We start from the raw sequence: 20,856 nt of genomic DNA, 5'->3' as shown, positions 1-20,856 counted from the left end.
AAATCTTCATATCTGCTTTTTTTCCAGCCTCTTTGTTCCAAATAATTTTTCTTCACAGACACTATAGTTGTGCCTTATGTAGTACCATGATCAAAGACATTGACAAAACAAAACATTTTAGTATAGTACAGGGAAAAACTTGCAGGTTGTAATAATCAATGAAATAAAGTGGACAGTATGTTTCAAATAATTGCAAACAAACCTGTTCTTTCTTTAGGTGTATGACGGGCGATCATCGTCCTCATCTGTCTGCAAGTCAGAAATCACGCTTGTGGATGTTTGAGTAGAGCTTCCTAATATGTGTTAAACGATCGTTTTACCATCGTTTTACTATCGTTTTAATATGATTTTCATTTTACTATTGTTTAACATCACTTTACCATGGTTTTACTATAGTAGGCTAAAGTAACCTATAGTAAAACCATGTTAAAACTATAGTAAAACCATATAAAAACGCTAGTAAAATTGGTAAAACGATGATAAAACAATCGTTTTTCGTTTTATAACCATCGTAAAATGATAATTTTACCATCGTTTAACTATTGTTTTACCATCATTTTACCATTGTTTTACCATGGTTTTAATACAGTTTAGCTATAGTAAAATCATACTAAAACCATAAACTACAGTTCACTATAGTAAAACCGTAAAGTAATAGTAAAACAATGGTTTTACTATCGTTTTACCATCATTTTAATACAGTTTAACTGTAATAAAAGCATATTAAAACCATAGTTAAACTACAGTTCACTATAGTAAAACAGTAAATTGATATTTTAGTCTTAGTAAAACAATGGTTTTACTATTGTTTTGCAAAAAACAGAAATGTGCGCACATCTAGAAAATCTTGTAGGCAGGTGCACGATCAAAAAACAAACATTAGTAGCAAAAGATTCAAAGTAAATCCTTAAATTAAAAGGAGAACACCTGTTGAAGACCATGTCGGTCGAAACGTTGTGATTTTGTAATATTGACATTAAAAAAATTTTGAGAGCTAAAGTGGCAGTGTGCCGATTTACTTTGAATCTTTTTTTACTATTGTTTTACCATTGTTTAACTATCGTTTTACCATTGTTTTACTGTCGTTTTACCATTGTTTTACCATTGTTTTACTACCGTTTTACCATCGTTTTACCATCATATTAAATAGTTTTACTATGAATTTACTATCAATTTACAGTTTACATTTAGTATGGTTGTAGTATGCTTTCACTATGGTTAAACTGTAGTATAACAGGGTAAAACAATAGGTTTTACTATCGTTTAACCATCATTTTACCATGGTTTTAATACAGTTTAACTATAGTAAAAGCATACTAAAACCATAGTTAAACTACAATTCATTATAGTAAAACAGTAAAGTAATACTAAAACCTCATTTAAAATACAATTCACTATAGTAAAAGTAAAACAGTAAAGTAATAGTAAAACCATGGTAAAACATTGGTAAAACGATGGTTAAATGATACTAAAAACAATGGTGAAACGATGGTAAAACGATGGTTAAACTATGGTAAAACAATGGTTTTACTATTGTTTTACCATCGTTTTAATATAGTTTAATTATAGTAAAAGCATACTTAAACCACAGCTAAACTATAATTCACTATAGTAAAACAGTAAAGTAATAGTAAAACAATGGTTTTACTATCGTTTTACCTTTGTTTTTACCATTGTTTTACCATCGTTTTACTATGGTTTTAATACAGTTTAACTATAGTAAAAGCATAGTAAAACCATAGTTAAACTACAATTTACTATAGTATAACAGTAAATTAACAGTAAAACGATGGCAAAACAATGGTAAAACGAGGGTAAAACAATGGTTTTACTATCATTTTACCAATGTTTTATTATCGTTTTACCATCGTTTTACCGTTGTTTTACCATCGTTCTACAAGGGTTTTAATATAGTTTATCTGTAGTAAAAGCATACTAAAACCATAGTAAAACTACAGTTCACTATAGTAAAACAGTAAAGTATTAGTAAAACAATGGTAAAACGATGGTTAAATGATGGTAATAACAATGGTGAAATAATAGTAAAACGATGGTTAAATTATGGTAATATCAATGGTTCACTATAGAAAAACAGTAAATGAATAGTAAAACGATGATAAAACAATAGTAAAACGATGGTAAAATAATGGTAAAACAATGATTTTACTATCGTTTTACTATTAATTTACTGTTTTTCTATAGTGAACTGTAGTTTAACTATGGTTTTAGTGTGCTTTTACTATAGTTACAGTTTTTTACAATGGCTATGACAGTTTTTTCAATACATTTAACGAGTTTGCTAAACTCTTAACACAGCAACACACCTAAAACACACAATTGGCAAAACAGTTACAGTTTTTTACAATGGCTATGACAGTTTTTTCAATACATTTAACAAGTTTGCTAAACTCTTAACGCAGCAACACACCTAAAACACACAATTGACAAAACAGTTAATTTTATGCTCAAAATCACACATTGTAAACTAAACCTCTAAACTACTTTTCAAAATACAATAATAAACGAACACGCTACACTATGTCTAACAAAACACTACAAACATGTTTCAAAATGACATAATTGTTCAAAACACAAACACATGTTCTCTTCCAACAGAAACATTTAGTCAATCAGAAAACACTGACAATAAAAACACTAGCATCAGTTAAATTTACAGAAACTGCATTAGTTTGTGTCAGCTTTGCCCTTATATTTCAAGACTCTCTACATTTTCATTTTGTTGGGTTTAGTAAATGCATGCATTTTCTTTATTTTACTGCAAAAATTCAACAAAATATCAAATTTACAGTCGATGTAAAAACATACAGACACAGAATTGCTGCAGTACAGACTTTATTTGGAAAAGGACATCACTGCAAGATATACAAACAGAAAAAGCAACGCAATTACGTATAATAAAAAAATAAATAATTTTCTATTCTGCCTGGTATTCTGCATTTGCCCGACTTCTTCTCTGGCCCAGCATGGTAACGATTATATTTCTCATACGGCGGCGCCTTTTCGCCAAGTTGAAGCCAGCCTCGTCAACATAGATAATTTCATGTGGGACTTGATTGACCTCCAACTTGATGACTCTTTACTGTAAAAGTAATTAGACACAGTGTAAATGGTTCACTGTACTATAACTAATGTATGTACTAATGAACGCCAGGTTTATAGAGTAGGTTACTGCAAAACACACTGTGCATAGTAAAGTAATGACTATTGTGACAGCGGATTCCCATCTTGAAACACTCATGTGTTGTGGTTTTTCAAATCACATGATCATCATGTATATTCAAAAAGAGGACTCATGAGGTTTTTGAAAGGAACAGTGAGCACATTACAGAACTCTGTATCTATATATACAGGGAATATATTTGTTTCAATTGACAATATGAACAGCTGTTTACTGTGGCTTTAGCCTATACAGGTTCTGTTTAGAACATGATGTTATCTGTTCTGACATACTGTGTGAAAGCATTGGTAAATTAGACTGTAAAATTACATTGATTTACATCCAGACACACTGGAACCCAGTGTGTCTGTAGCTTTCTCTAAGCAGATATGTGTGTTAAGTGACAGAAAATCAAAGACTTCATCAGGCCGTTTAGCAAATCATTCAAATCTGGTGTCTATTAAATGTAGATCTGAGACTACTATAGAAAAAACAGCTAAAACTGTTAAGTTAGCACTTTTAAACATCAGATCACTCAACAATAAGTCTCTTTTAGTCAATGATTTTATCAACACAAATTGCCTTGATTTTATGCTTTTAACTGAAACTTAGCTAGATGACAGTTGTAGCGCAGCAGTTCTGAATGAAGCAGCTCCTTTAAACTTTGACTTTTTGAGTGTTTGCAGAGCTAATAGAAGAGGTGGAGGCATCGCTGCCCTGTTTAAAGATGTGTATGAATGTAAACAAGTGTCATTTGGTGACTATCTGTCTTTTGAATATCTGAGTATAGCACTAAAAGGTGCTCCACGCATCTTACTGATCATTATCTACAGACCTCCAAAATATTCTCCAGCTTTTATTGAGGATTTTACAGAGCTGTTATCAATAGTAACCTCTGAATTTGATTATTTTAGTATTGCTGGGGATTTTAATATTCACATTGATAATCCAGAAATCAATGCTGTAAAAGAACTGATGACTGTTTTTAACACTTTTGATCTGACTCAGCATGTTCAAGGACCCACACACAATCGTGGACACACCCTTGATCTACTTATAACTAAGGGTTTACACATTTCATCAACTGTTGTTAAGGATGTGGCACTATCTGATCATTTCTGTATCTTTTTTGATATATTGATCACTCCAGCTATTAAAGACAGATCTGTCTCTGTCAGAAAGAGATGCATAAATGAGAACACTAGTGAGCAGTTTATGAAGGCCATATCACTAGCACCAAGTATATCTGCAGATTCTGTTGATTCTCTCCTTGATTTGTTCAATTCTAAAATTGAGAATGTCATAAATGACATCGCTCCTGTTAAAGTCAAGAAGATGACTGGCAGGCAAAAGGGATCTTGGACAAGGTCGCCGAGAGTACAAATGATGAAAAGACAGTGCAGAAAAGCTGAGCGTATGTGGAGAAAGACGAAACTAGTAGTCCATTATAACATCTACAAAGACAGTCTTCATGCCTTTAATATGGAACTAAACACTGCTAGACAGACTTTCTTTTCAAGCCTTATAAACAGCAACTTAAATAATGCTCGTACACTCTTTGCAACGATAGAGAGACTCACAAACCCCCCAGTCAGATTCCAAGTGAGCTACTCTCTGAAAGCAAATGTAATTAGTTTGCTCATTTCTTCACTGATAAGATTAATAATATCAGAAAGGCAATCAGCTCATCCAATCAGCCAAGTTGTGTCGATATCAAACAAGCTCAACCACAACTTAAGAAATCAGACATTATGTCTGATTTCATGGCAATTAACGGCAAAATCTTAGAAGAGACTGTGCAAGTTATGAAAACATCAACCTGCAGTCTTGACACGCTTCCCACATCATTCTTCAAAACGGTGTTTACCTGTTTAGAAATGGATCTTCTAAAAGTGGTAAATGCTTCACTTCTCTCAGGGATTTTTCCAACCTCACTTAAAACTGCAGTTGTTAAACCCCTCTTGAAGAAGAGCAACCTGGATAACACCCTATTGAGCAATTACAGGCCAATCTCAAATCTCCCTTTCATTGGCAAAATCATTGAAAAATTAGTTTTTAACCAGGTTAACAATTTCTTAAACTTCAGGGGGTGTTTAGACAATTTTCAATCTGGTTTCAGAGCACATCACAGTACAGAGAGCGCTCTTATAAAGATAATCAATGATATACGCCTAAACACAGATTACGGTAAAATAACAGTGCTGGTATTGTTGGATCTCAGTGCTGCATTTGACACTGTCGATCACAGCATACTTTTGGATAGGCTGGAAAACTGGGTTGGGCTATCTGGCACGGTCCTCAAATGGTTTAGATCTTACCTAGAAGGGAGAGGTTACCATGTCAGTATAGGTGACCATAGGTCGAGGTGGACACCCATGACGTGTGGAGTCCCACAAGGCTCGATTCTGGCACCTCTCCTGTTCAACCTTTACATGCTCCCTCTAAGCCAAATAATGAGAAAGAACCAAATCTCCTACCATAGCTATGCTGATGACACTCAGATCTACCTAGCCTTACTGCCTAATGACTACAGCCCCATTGACACCCTCTGCCAATGCATTGATGAAATGAGCAATTGGGTGTGCCAAAACTTTCTTCAGTTAAACAAAGAGAAAACTGAAATGATTGTGTTTGGAAACAAAGATGAGGTTCTCAAGGTAAATGCGTACCTTGGCACTAAAGGTCAAACGACAAAAAATAAGGTCAAGAATCTTGGTGTGACTCTGGAGTCAGATCTAAGTTTCAATAGTCATGTCAAAGCAGTCAGTAAATCAGCATACTATCATCTCAAAAACATAGCAAGAATCAGATGCTTTGTTTCTAGTGAAGATTTAGAAAAACTTGTTCATGCTTTTATCAGCAGCAGGGTGGATTACTGTAATGGACTCCTCACTGGTCTTCCTAAAAAGACAGTCAGACAGTTGCAGCTCATCCAGAACGCTGCAGCCAGAATTCTAACCAGAACCAGAAAATCAGAGCACATCACACCTGTCCTCAGGTCTTTACACTGGCTGCCAGTTACATTCAGAATAGATTTTAAAGTATTATTACTGGTCTATAAATCACTAAATGGCCTAGGACCTAAATACATCACAGATATGCTCACTCAATACAAACCGAACAGATCACTCAGATCTTTAGGATCAAATAAACTAGAAGTTCCAAGAGTTCAGTCAAAGCAGGGTGAATCGGCTTTTAGCCACTATGCCCCTCGCTGCTGGAATCAGCTTCCAGAAATGATCAGATGTGCTCCAACATTAGGCACATTCAAATCAAGACTGAAAACACATCTGTTTAGCTGTGCCTTTACTGAATGAGCACTGTGCTGCGTCCGACAGATTGCACTATCATGTTTTTCTCTTCTTCTTCATTCTTTCATATCACATTTTACCTGTTTTTATGTTTTGTTTTTATGCATTTTTATTATTTGTTTTTATTTTTATTTTACTTGTTTCTTTTATTCTTGTTTATGTAAAGCACTTTGAATTGCCATTGTGTATGAAATGTGCTATATAAATAAACTTGCCTTGCCTTGCCTTGATTTGGTTTTGGTTGAATTTGTGTGTAAAAGAAGTTCAAGCATTTTAAATTTGTGTTAACTGGATGCATTTTGTGTCAAAGCAACAAGAAATGTGTTAAATGTATAGCCCACGAAGACAGATGTTGTGCTAACCGTGTTAAGAGTTTAGGAAACGTGTTAAATGTATTGAAAAAAAGTGTCATATCAATTGTAAAAAACTGTAATTTCATGCTCAAAATCACACATTGTAAACTAACCTTCTAAAGTACTTTTCAAAATACAATAATAAACTAACACACTACACCATGTTTAACAAAACACTGTAATCATGTTTCAAAATGAAATTATTGTTCAAAACACAAACACATGTTCTCTTCCAACAGAAACATTTAGTCAATCAGTACACACTGACAATAAAAGCACTACCATCAGCTGACATTACAGAAACTGCATTAGTTTATGTGTCAGCTCTGCCCTTATATTTGAAGACTCTCTACATTTTGATTTTGTTGGGTTTAGTAAATGCAGGCATTTTCTTTCTTTTACTGCAAAAATTTAATACAAAAATAAAGAAAAAAATTGCTTTATAAAATTTACAGTTTATGTATAAAAATACAGACACAGAATTGCTGCAGTACAGAATTTATTTGCAAAAGGACATCAATGCAAGATATACAAACAGAAAAAGCACTGCAATTATAATTAAAAACAAAATAATTTTCTATTCTGCCTGTTCTTCTGCATTTGCCCGACTTCTTCTCTGGCCCGGCATGGTAATGATGGCCTTTTGGCCTATTATGTTTGGCGACGCCTTTTCGTTAAGTTAAAGCCAGCCTCGTCAACATAGATAATTTCATGTGGGACTTGATTGACCTCCAACTTGATGACTCTTTACTGTAAAAGTAATTAGACACAGTGTAAATGGTTCACTGTACTATAACTAATGTATGTACTAATGAACGCCAGGTTTATAGAGTAGGTTACTGCAAAACACACTGTGCATAGTAAAGTAATCACTGTATTGCATATCCTTACCTGGACGTATTGGTGACAGAGTTCTGCAATGTACTCACTGTTCCTTTCAAAAACCTCATGAGTCCTTTTTTAGAACATACAGTATGATCATGTGATTTGAAAAACCACAACACATGAGTGTGCTTTCTCTCTCTCTCTCTCTGTGTGTGTGTGTGTGTGTGTATGTGTATATATATATATATATATATATATATATATATATATATATATATATATATATATATATATATATATATATATATATATATATATATATATATATATATATATGTGTGTGTGTTTCAATTGACAGTATGAACAGAAATAGGTTCTGTTTAGAACATGGTGTCATCTGTCATCTGTTCTGACATATTGTGTGAAAGCATTGGTAAATTGAACTGTAAAATTACATTGTTTTGGTGATTTCAAATGTTGATTTCAATATTTTATTAATCATTTACGAACTCATTCTGAATGATCCTAAAACCCCTCAGCTACACTTAAATACAACTGATTTGTAAATGATGCAATACTTAAATTAGTAATGAAAAATAAATCATTAACAAAGTATGAAATTACAATTATTAAGCACAATATATAGGTGCTAATAAGTCAAGAATAGAGCATTTGTAGCTGCAGTTATAAACTGCTTACTAACATTTATTAATGCGGAATTAATGAACAGATAATGAACTCACTAGATGCTAATGCTTAGTAAATGATTCATAATGTGTAGTTATTATAAAGTGTTACCACGAATATAAAACCATTCTTTTACCATTGTTTTGCCATAGTTTTACCGTTAATTTACTGTTTTACTATAATGAATTGTAGTTTAACTATGGTTTTAGTATTCTTTTACCATAGTTAAACTGTATTAAGACCATGATAAAACGATGGTAAAACGATAGTAAAACCATTGTTTTACCATCGTTTTACCATTGTTTTACCATCGTTTTACTATTAGTTTACTGTTTTACGATAGTGAATTGTAGTTTAACCATGGTTTTAGTATGCTTTTACTATAATTAAACTATATTAAAACTATGGTAAAACGATGGTAAAACTGTAGTTTATCTATGGTTTTAGTATGCATTCACTATAGTTAAACTAGTAAAACAATGGTAAAACAATAGTAAAACAATGGGAAAACAATGGTAAAACAATGGAAAAACAATGGAAAAACGATGGTAAAACAATGGTAAAATAATGGTATTTACCCTTAAACTACAGGGAACAAAGAGGGAAGAAGCTGATCTTCAACACACTAGTGTATACTTGAACACTAAGAACAGAAAACTACAGCAGCATTTTTTTATTGATTGAAGAACAAATTACTACTTTTTTTTAATAAGGCATCAGCTATACATTCACTGAAATGCAACAGTTAGCCCCCCTCTGCAACAGCAGTAAAGATGCGAGCCTGTTTTAATCTACATTGAACCCTGACGGTAGGCCTGTATCATGCAAAGTTATTTGTTGATAGTGAGTTATGGAGACATTGTAGGCTGTGGTGAGATCGACGAGTTGACATTTATAAGGTAAATAGTGTATATTTTATATTGAATTGCAGATTTAAAATACATACAGTATACAATAAGGGTTCATAATTTAACAGGTTGTAAACCTTTAATTCATTAAAAACCCCATATAAAACCCAAGCACTGAATAAGAGTATGTAGTATAGTTCGTTGTTGTGTGGGAAGAAGAAGACAGGGTCGGCGATATCAGGTAAGCAATATATTTTATTTTGCTTTTGCACACCACTTGCAAACTGTGTCTGTGTGTGTGTGTGTGCTCTCTCCTCTCCCGACTGCTCCTCCCGTTCTCCTTAAGAAGGGAGTCTCTCCGGCCCAATCACTAGAAAGACAGGTGTTATTTATCATTTCTGATTGACCCGCTGATTAGCCACCGGGCTCCTAGCATGCTCTCCCCCCTTATTGGGTGTCCGATCACGCTTACCTCTCCACATACCCCCACCGCCCGCCTCAGGCCGGGGAGCCCTCCTGCCTGCAGCCCTCCCCGCCCTCGAGAGGAAGTCGGCTACAGCCATTTGTACACCCGGCCTGTGGATCACCTTGAACTTAAAAGGCTGTAAAGCTAGATACCAACGGGTGATCCGCGCATTGGTATCCTTCATGCGGTGAAGCCACTGGAGAGGAGCGTGATCTGAACAGAGGGCGAATTCCCTACCCAGGAGGTAATAGCGGAGAGTGAGAACGGCCCACCTGATCGCCAGGCACTCCTTCTCTATGGTGCTGTACTTAGCCTCACTCTTGCTGAGTTTGCGGCTAATGTACAGCACCGGCCGTTCCACTCCCGCCACCTCCTGCGAGAGAACCGCCCCCAGTCCCCGATCGGATGTGTCCGTCTGTAAAACAAAGGGGAGAGCAAAGTCAGGAGCGTGCAATAGCGGCCCCCCGCAAAGTATAGATTTTACCTTTGAGAAGGCCTGTTGGCACTGCTCCAACCATTGGACGGTATCCGGTCCCTCCTTTTTAGTGAGATCGGTCAATAAGCTGACAAGGGCCGAATAATTAGGGACAAAACGCCTATAATATCCTGCCAGCCCCAAAAACTGTCTCACCTCCTTTTTGGTCTTAGGTCTCGGACAGGTTGCAATAGCTGCAGTCTTATCAATTTGGGGCTGCACCTGCCCGTGACCTAAGTGGAAGCCCAGATACCTTACCTCCACTCGCCCAATTGCACACTTCCGTGGGTTGGCCCTGAGCCCGGCCCGTCTCAGCGACGACAATACCGCCCTCAGATGTTGCATATGCCGCTGCCAATCATTACTGTAAATGATGATGTCGTCTAAATAAGCAGCGGCATATGCTGCATGAGGGCCGAGTATTTTGTCCATCAGGCGCTGGAACGTCGCAGGCGCCCCGAACAGCCCGAACGGAAGCGTCACAAATTGGTGCAATCCAAACGGCGTAGTGAAGGCTGTTTTTTTAGGGATATTGGAGATAAGGGGATCTGCCAATAACCCTTCGTTAAATCCAATGTCGAGTAATATCGAGCAGCACCTAACCGGTCGAGCAACTCGTCCATATGCGGCATTGGATAAGCGTCGAATTTCGACACAGCATTCACCTTGCGATAATCCACACAGAACCGGACCGAGCCGTCCGCCTTAGGTACCAAGACAATCGGGCTGGCCCAGTCGCTGTGGGATTCTTCTACTACTCTCATTTTCAACATATTATTCAATTCTTCCTGAATCACTTTTTTCTTGTGTTCAGGTAGGCGATACGGCCGGGTCCTAACGACCACGCCCGGTTTGGTCTCGATATGGAGCTGAATCAGGTTAGTACGACCGGGCAGGGTCGAAAACACGTCAGAGTATTCACGTTGGAGGTGCCGGATGTCGAGGAGCTGGCTCGCTGAGAGATGATCGCCCCCGGTGACCAGAGAGCTCGGCCGTTCTCGGCCAGAGCTCTCCGGCCCCAGGTCATCCTCGTTAGTGTGACACCCCAAATATTGGTTTGCCACAATTGAGGATATTAATGATATGCATGTGTAAATGTATAAAGGGAATGGTGGTTCCGCCAGAGCGATAGAGGGCGCTAAGAGAGCACAGTGTGTGATTCAGCCTTTTCTGGACTGCTCGCGATAGCCCAGTAACATGGAGAGCTGATCACACGCATATATTTGTCTTGTGTTTATTCCACCATTTAACAGGTTAGTTGACTGTTCTAAGTGTCAATCTGTATTGATATGGAAAGTATACATGTTTGTGCATATTAAGTCTTTGGAAAAGATTTGTGTTTGATTACATTTACATGTTTAATGAGGGTTTAAAATCGCGATGTTTACCCGCGATTTAAGGGGATTTATATCTACTCAAATAGTTTAATAAAGGTGAATATGCTTGTATATACATGTATTTCAGTTCCAATAATGTTTAGTTTGCTTTAAAAAGTGCATGTGAGTGATCTATATGGGCAAAACATTCAGAGAATGTCATGTTTAATGCATTTTTGGTACAGATAAAAGCCAATTAAGTTTATTTGATTCATGTGACACTAAATAGCGTGTGAATACACAGATGTACTACACAGCTATTGGCTGATGAATATATTTGTCAAAGAAATGCTGTTTATTTACAAGAAGGAGGCTGAAACAGTCAATATGTATAAACAGTAAATGCTATAGCAATGTATTTTAGATATTGCAAGTCTTGCCATTTAAATTTGTTTGATGTGAACATGTTGAGAAAAATAAAGGGATAGCCCAGTAACATGGAGAGCTGATCACACGCATATATTTGTCTTGTGTTTATTCCACCATTTAACAGATTGCTGGGATCTTTAAACTGTCAGCTGATACAGGAGTCCTGGACCCGCTACAGTTCTTGGGGGCTCGTCCGGGATCAGCGCCACCTGCTGGACGAGTGGAGCTTATCCCAAAGAATCCGAAGACCAGCAGCTAGGGATTCTGAATTTGGATTTCCTGCTGTAGTTTGGAAGGTGCTAACAGTGGAGAAAAAGTTAGTACTATGGCAAACGAGAGAAGAAATCTGGTGAGAGAGATCAGGAAAGAGCTCTGTGAACTTTCTGCTGATGAACTGTTCCTTATTGCTAAAGACATTGAACAAATAGACAAAAGGGCCGACTCGCAAGAGTTATTAGAGGATGAAGAGGGATGTTTTGATTATGTTAGTGGGTTTTTGTGCTGTAAGCGTCTAATGGGGGAGGAAGATGAGGGAATGGGTGTGCTACTGGACTTAAGAGACAAGGTTTTACAGATTTCTCAGTCTAAACAAATAGCAGCACAGGAAAATAAAACACATGACCCAAGTAAAGGGAGAGCCCAGGGTCATATTGATCACACAACACCTGATGCAAACACAAGTACCAGTCACACACACACAAACATGGTAGACACTGAGTATCAGCAGATGTTGAAGATGTATGAGGAGCTTGGAGCAAAAATTCAAGCTACGAATCCCCATGCCCTGCCCCCACGAGTCAGCCCTCTCACACTTCCCTTTCCTACTTATCCTACCTTACACAGCGAGGGAGACCAGATAAGCAGGAGGGAACTACCATTTCTCTCACGGAGAGAGTTTAAAGTTCATGGAGGCCAGATTGGTGACTCTACTTCTGAGATTAGTTTCAACAGCTTGTGCCGACAAATTGAGGAGGGTCTGCATGAACAGTTTAGTGAAAGTGAAATTATTCGAGGGGTACTAAAAATCACTAAACCTGGCCACTTCAAAGAGATGTTAATGGAGAAAGAGAATTTGACAGTACGAGAGTTAAAGGGGCTTTTACAATCTCACTTGGGAGATAAGAGTAGCACAGAACTGTTCCAAAGTTTAATGTGTGCGCGCCAAGGGGAAAATGAAAGCCCACAGCAATTTCTTTATCGTGCAATTGGACTCAAACAAAAGATTCAGTTTGCTTCCAAACACAGCACTGCTGATATAAGATATGACGCTAAAACCATACAAGAGGTATTTCTCCACACGGTTTGCCAAGGTTTAGGGCCCAAGCAAGGTGAGCTTCGTCGTGAGATTAAACAGCTTGTGACGGCAGGAGATGTCACTGATGATATGCTTCTTAGGCAGCTTGTAAAGGTTACAAGTGAGGAGGAGGAGAGGCAGCGTCGGCTGCAGTCACTGACACGACCCAAGGTCACTCATGCTCGTAGCGCCCAGATTGAAGGGGCTCCAGAAATTAAAGCAGCTGCTGTGACTACTGAACAAACTGACAAAGAGATTCGCAAACTCACTACACAAGTAGAAGCACTCACAAATTTAGTTACCTCGCTGCAGCAGGCTAAAGAGAAAGAACAGCATTGTCAGTGCATGAGTAAGGCACCCGAAAAGAAGCGAAGTCCAAGTTGTGCTAACTGTATTAAACAAGGGACAGGGGAGGCCTGCAATCACTGTTTCTTGTGCGGCGAAGAGGGTCACCGTGCTGTTGGTTGCCTGCATAGAAAAACAAAAGTAACAAACAACACCAGGTTTAAGAGTACACCGCAGACAACAGTTTCCGATTCCAGATCACCCTGCCACAAATATACAGTTAGTGTTGGTTCATGGAATAATAGGAATAGTTCTGCAAGGAGACCACAGCCAAGACAACCTGAGCACTCAGAGGAGAGAATAGTCCAGTTTGTCGGAAAGAAGTGTCTACTGGATGGAGAAATTGGAGATAAACAAGTAAGCATGCTCCTCGACACTGGAGCACAAGTAAGCATTATAGATCAAAGCTGGAGGGAAAAATACTTACCCACACATGAGGTTCACCCCTTATCTGAAATAGTGGGGCCCAGTGCTGGTCTGGAGGTGTTTGCTATCAATGGAGAAGTAATCCCATTTAGTGGATGGGTTGAGGCCACAGTAAGTTTGCCTGGACAAGACGGGACTCGTTACTCTATCCAAGTGCCCTTTTTAGTCAGTCAACTACAATTAGAGAGGCCTCTTTTGGGATTTAATGTGATTGCGGAGTTGATTGCAGGACCTATAGATAGTACAAACATCCTCACTACCTTACACTCTCTCATGAGTAGCACTGAAGGTAACCAAGATGACCTGGTTAAAGTGTCCGTTGGCTTCATTAGTGCACATAAAGTACATGCAGACACAGCATGGGTGAGAGTAGGGCCGCAAAGTGTCACCATTCAGCCAGGACAGGTTGCTAATGTAAAATGTAGAGTACCTCCCAACTTCACCACTTCAGACACGGGAGTACTGTTTGAGCCAAGTGAAGACACCCCACATCTATCACATCTGGATCTTGGAGGAGGACTGGTGGAAATTAACAAAAGTGGACGGTCATATATAAGAGTTCCAGTTGGGAATCACACTAAGCATGAGGTGACCATTCCAAAAAGAGCTATACTTGGAGAAATAGCTGCCATTGCTAAGATTATCCAGACAGAGCAAGAGGACCTAAACAACCCACAGAAAAGTACCTCACCACTACCCATCTTGCCAGAGGACAGTGATACACCATGGCATCCCCCTGTGGACCTTACTCACCTAAAATCAAGTGAACAAGCCATTGTGAGACAACTTCTTTATGAAGAGTCAGCTGTGTTTGCTCATAACGAAACTGACATTGGGAACATCCCCAGCCTACAGATGACTTTGAGCTTAAAGGATGATATTCCAGTGCAGAAGGCTTATACTTCCATACCCAAGCCACTCTTAAAAGAGGTAAAAGAGTATGTACAAGACTTGCTGGCCAAGGGCTGGATAGTAAAATCTCGTTCACCCTATGCTGCTCCGGTAGTATGTGTCCGCAAGAGAGACGGGACATTACGTTTATGTATTGACTACCGGCAGCTCAATAAGAAAACTGTTCCAGATCGTCATCCTCTGCCAAGGATCCAGGACCTCATGAACACCTTGGGTGGTTACCGCTGGTTCTCCATACTTGACCAGGGAAAGGCCTATCACCAGGGGTTTATGGCAGAAGGGTCGAGACATTTGACAGCATTTGTGACTCCTTGGGGCCTCTTCGAATGGGTAAGGATACCCTTTGGTCTGTCAAATGCCCCAGCCGCTTTTCAGCGGAGTATGGAAGACATGTTAGAGTCCATCCGTGATGAGTGTTGCCTGCCCTACCTGGACGATGTGCTCTGCTTTGCTAAATCATTTGAAGAGCATGTAGAGAAATTGCGGGTTGTGTTCAGGGCCCTCCGGCATCATGGAGTTAAGCTGCGTCCAGCTAAGTGCGAGCTGTTCAAACATGAAGTCCGGTATTTGGGTCGTCTTGTGTCAGCAGATGGGGTAAGAGTTGACCCCAAAGATCTGGAGGCTGTGAGGGTACTTCGTGACAAAGTTCCCCAAAACGTTGGAGAAGTTCGTCGTTTGGTGGGCTTCCTGAGCTACTACAGGACCTACATCCAGGACTTTGCCAGGTTAGCTAAACCCATTTATGAGCTTCTTCAGGCACACACAGCTGGAGCTGCATCACAAGAAGGACGGAGAAAGGAAAAGAAAAGGGGTCTACAGCTGCCCTCTCGAAATCCTATAGTGTGGGAAGACAAACACCAACAGAGTCTGGACAAATTGATTGACATGCTTACCAACCCGCCCGTGCTGGCATACCCCAACTTTGATGCACCGTTTGTACTACACACCGATGCTTCAGAGCAAGGATTGGGGGCGGTGCTTTATCAGAGACAAGAGGGTAAATTACGGGTCATTGCGTATGGCTCAAGGACATTGTCGCCAGCTGAGAAGAATTATAGACTCCATTCCGGTAAGCTGGAATTTCTCGCACTCAAGTGGGCAGTGTGCGAAAAGTTTCGCGACTACCTTTTCTATGCCCCGTATTTCACAATATATACGGACAATAATCCTCTCACTTATGTGATGAGTTCTGCAAAGTTGAATGCGTCAGGCTATCGTTGGGTGGGGGAACTTGCAGATTTCCGATTTGAGATAAAATACCGCCCTGGCAAAAGTAACAATGATGCTGACATGTTGTCTCGGTCCCCCTTGGACATGGACCATTACATCAGTGAGTGCACAGAGGGTTTGTCACAAGCGGCCATCCAAACAACCTGGGAGGGTAATTTGATGTGGAAAAACCAAGATGTAGCCTGGGTTGCAGCTCTAAATTTGACAGCTCCCGACATGGTTATCCTCCAGAACCAGTCAATACCAGTCATCAGTCCTGATGAATTGAGTAGAGCACAGCGTGAGGATTTAATGATTGGACCAGTGATGGAATTAAAGGAAGCTGGTAAGACATTGACCCCTGATGTTTGGCGCATGGCAGCTGGTGACACAAAGAGGTTGTTAAGAGAATGGCACAAGCTTGTCCTAGAGAACAACATTATGTATAGGAAGACAATGCAAAGGAGACAGCTTGTACTACCAACAAAGTATCGGCAGATGATCCTTCAACAGCTGCACAATAACATAAGTCATGTTGGAACAGAGAAAGTATTACAGTTGGCTCGAGAGAGGTTCTACTGGCCTGGGATGCGGAAAAGTGTGGAGGAGTATGTGACTCGCCAGTGTCCATGCATCACACAGAAGCACCCAGTGACACATGTGCGTGCACCAATGGGTGGGATCACATCAAGCAACCCCCTGGAATTGGTGTGTATTGATTATTTGCACCTGGAGGCCAGCCGCGGTGGGTACGAATATATCTTGATGGTAATTGACCACTTTACCAGATTTGTGCAGGCATACCCTACCAAGAACAAATCTGGCAAGTCGGCAGCTGAGAAAATATTCAATGATTACATACCTCGTTTTGGATTCCCTGCAAAATTACACCATGACCAAGGGCGTGAGTTTGAAAACTCCCTCTTCCACACTCTGCAAAAGCTCTCTGGTGTTGGTCACTCCAGGACTACTCCATACCACCCCCAGGGTAATCCTGTGGAGAGAATGAACCGAACCTTGCTACAGATGCTGCGCACTCTGACTGAAAAGGATAAACAAACCTGGAAGGAACATCTACCCAAGGTAATCCATGCTTACAATTGCACCAAACATGAGTCGACTGGGTACTCTCCGTTCTACCTCATGTATGGCCGTCACCCACGACTCCCCATTGACTTACTGTTTGGGTTAGCGCAAGACAATGATTTCAACACCCAAAATGAGTATGCTGAACACTGGGCTGATCAGATGGCGGAGGCCTATAAGATTGCAGCACAGAGCAGTAAACAGAGAAGCCTACGTAACAAAGAGTATTATGATCAGAAAGCCAGCTGTATCATCCTAAGACCTGGAGATCGTGTCTTGGTTAGGAATTTGAGTCAGAGAGGCGGCCCAGGAAAGCTGCGTTCTTTTTGGGAACCCACTATTTATGTGGTGAAAGAGCAGTTAGGTGACAACTTTGTGTACAAAGTGCACCCTGAAAGGGATGAACACAAGGTCAGAACACTACACAGAAACCACCTCCTACTCGTAAATGACTTACCAACAGCTGAGAGCCTGGACCCAAGGAAACAGCGAGTCTCTAAAGAAATGAATGTTAGTATGGAAAAAAACACAAATAGAAAGGTTACACCAAGAGACGAGAGAAGGGAGGATGAACAGTCTAACTCTGACGAAGAGGAAGGATACTGTTGGAGGAGGATAAGCAATCCAAAGTATTCAGGATGTGAAAGAAAAAATCTGGAAAGTGAGTTGCCTCAGGAAGAACTGGAAGAGCCTGATATCACAGTGAGGGATGAGATTCCGAGGGCTGTGGGACAATTACCAACTGAAACTGAGGACATAAGGCAGGAGGGTGACCAATCAGAAAACTTAATTGGTGTGGACATTCAAGAAACAGGACAGGACATGGAGTCAGACTGTGAAGGCTCAAAAGAGCAGCAGACCACTGAGGACCAAGGGCAAGAGTCGCATGAGTGTGAACCCTATGAAACAAGTAGACGGTCACTCCGGGAAAGGAGACCTGCTCAAAGAATGACTTACCCATTACTAGGACAGCCTGTATTCCAAACAATACCTAAAATAAACACAGTAGCTGCCAACACAATACAGCCATTAACATTGATGCACACACCTGTACATACATGGTTTGGCCATATCAGTAGTCCATATCAAGAAATGCTATTTCCAGTTATGGTTCCAAATTATTGAAAGTTATATATGAGAATGAAAAAATATATATAAGGTATTCACCTTCTGTGTGGGGGAGAGTGTGACACCCCAAATATTGGTTTGCCACAATTGAGGATATTAATGATATGCATGTGTAAATGTATAAAGGGAATGGTGGTTCCGCCAGAGCGATAGAGGGCGCTAAGAGAGCACAGTGTGTGATTCAGCCTTTTCTGGACTGCTCGCGATAGCCCAGTAACATGGAGAGCTGATCACACGCATATATTTGTCTTGTGTTTATTCCACCATTTAACAGGTTAGTTGACTGTTCTAAGTGTCAATCTGTATTGATATGGAAAGTATACATGTTTGTGCATATTAAGTCTTTGGAAAAGATTTGTGTTTGATTACATTTACATGTTTAATGAGGGTTTAAAATCGCGATGTTTACCCGCGATTTAAGGGGATTTATATCTACTCAAATAGTTTAATAAAGGTGAATATGCTTGTATATACATGTATTTCAGTTCCAATAATGTTTAGTTTGCTTTAAAAAGTGCATGTGAGTGATCTATATGGGCAAAACATTCAGAGAATGTCATGTTTAATGCATTTTTGGTACAGATAAAAGCCAATTAAGTTTATTTGATTCATGTGACACTAAATAGCGTGTGAATACACAGATGTACTACACAGCTATTGGCTGATGAATATATTTGTCAAAGAAATGCTGTTTATTTACAAGAAGGAGGCTGAAACAGTCAATATGTATAAACAGTAAATGCTATAGCAATGTATTTTAGATATTGCAAGTCTTGCCATTTAAATTTGTTTGATGTGAACATGTTGAGAAAAATAAAGGGATAGCCCAGTAACATGGAGAGCTGATCACACGCATATATTTGTCTTGTGTTTATTCCACCATTTAACAGATTGCTGGGATCTTTAAACTGTCAGCTGATACAGGAGTCCTGGACCCGCTACATTAGTAACAAGCGTAGCCAGCGCCACGTCCTCTAGCTCCCTCCACTGCTTAAGCAGATTAATGTAATAAATCTGACGCGAGTCAGCCCTGTCCGAACAAACCACCTCGTAATCGAGATCACTGACTCGTCGTGTGACCACAAACGGCCCTTGCCACTTGGCGAGTAATTTAGAGCTGGAAGTGGGTAGCAGTACAAGTACTTTATCTCCCTGTGAAAATTTACGGAGTTTAGTGCCCTTATCATATCGCCGGCGTTGGTCATCCTGAGCCTTAAGCAAATTCTCTGTATATATATATATATATATATAAAGCAAATGTTGCTTTACACAGTGTTTATTTTTATTATATTTGTATTATAAATTAGAATTATTACTGGGCACTACATTGTTACTTGCTGGAGGACAAAAGATACCCTTTTCAGCCTTATACGATGACACCCTACCTGCAGCCTGACCAAGAGGAAATCTCAGTGACCCAAGCAGACAAAAGAGATGGAAGAGTGCTAAGAAATATAATTTGTCAAAAAACTGTTTAATCAAATAGTTTGGTCCGTTCATTTCTTCATTTACTGAAATAAAATGAATGATTTTTTACACTGCTTTATACACGCACCTTTCAACGTGTAACATATTTTTCATATTTCTCACCTTAAGGTGATGCTCATGTGACTTTATTTATCTTTTAAGATGGACCTTTTACAGCTACTTTAGAATTTAAATATATAGATAAAAGATTTTAATATCCAAGAGTAATATTCAAATATGGAAAAGTGCAGAAAATTCTTACACTGCTGTTAGTTGAGGCAGAAGGAACTTCGTCTGCATGCAAAATAAAAAGCATAAAAAGAACCTAAAGCTACCTGATAACAATCCATTACAACAGTGACAGATTGTGTGGTTTAAGTCAAAAACTCAATTATTGATAAGCCTTTATTATAGGACAGAGCAGTTCGACAGGCCTCTTTCTATTAGCTGCATGACAGAAAGAATATTCTAGAGTGTTAAATACAGAGCTCCAGTAATTAAATATTACCTTTTAAGAGAATGTTTCTGTATTTAATGACTTTGGACAGAGTTCGAGCTCCAGAAAGATTACAATTTCTATAAGCCTTATTAGTCAATACACATAGCCTATTGTGGCCTTAAGAAATTAATGGCAAGAAAAATAAATGCATGAATGGTTACAAAACATACTCAAAAAGGATGTTAAAGAGTAGTTTAATTTATCATTACAATAAAATGGAGGGTGGCATGTGTAATTTAATGAACTAACAAACTTTCTTATTATTCATTTTTACTTTTCTTATCTATTTCTTATTCTATATTTCTTTCCTTCGTTGAAGCAGATGTGTAATCTCTGTAATTAAAACCTCCAGTTTCGCCTCTTTAAAGTGCGTTGCCCTTTTTTCTCACAGTGACTTTCTATGTTGACTTGTGAATTCGGCGATCTACTGAAAATGCCTTCAGGTATGTGCCGTGCACGCGCATTAACCTGCGGTTACCTTCAGGAGGTTGATTTAACTAACTCTTATCACCTGTTTTGGAACCAACATACTCGCAGTAAGCAGGTTTTGGGTAAATCAACCGAGAGTTCAGGGTTTAGCAGATGGTAAGTTAACCCAGCTT

Source organism: Danio rerio, chromosome 9 (genome assembly GCF_049306965.1).
Source record: "Danio rerio strain Tuebingen ecotype United States chromosome 9, GRCz12tu, whole genome shotgun sequence".
Classification (NCBI taxonomy): domain Eukaryota; kingdom Metazoa; phylum Chordata; class Actinopteri; order Cypriniformes; family Danionidae; genus Danio; species Danio rerio.
The sequence above is the reverse complement of the archived record's forward strand: the minus strand, read 5'-3'. Positions refer to the sequence as shown.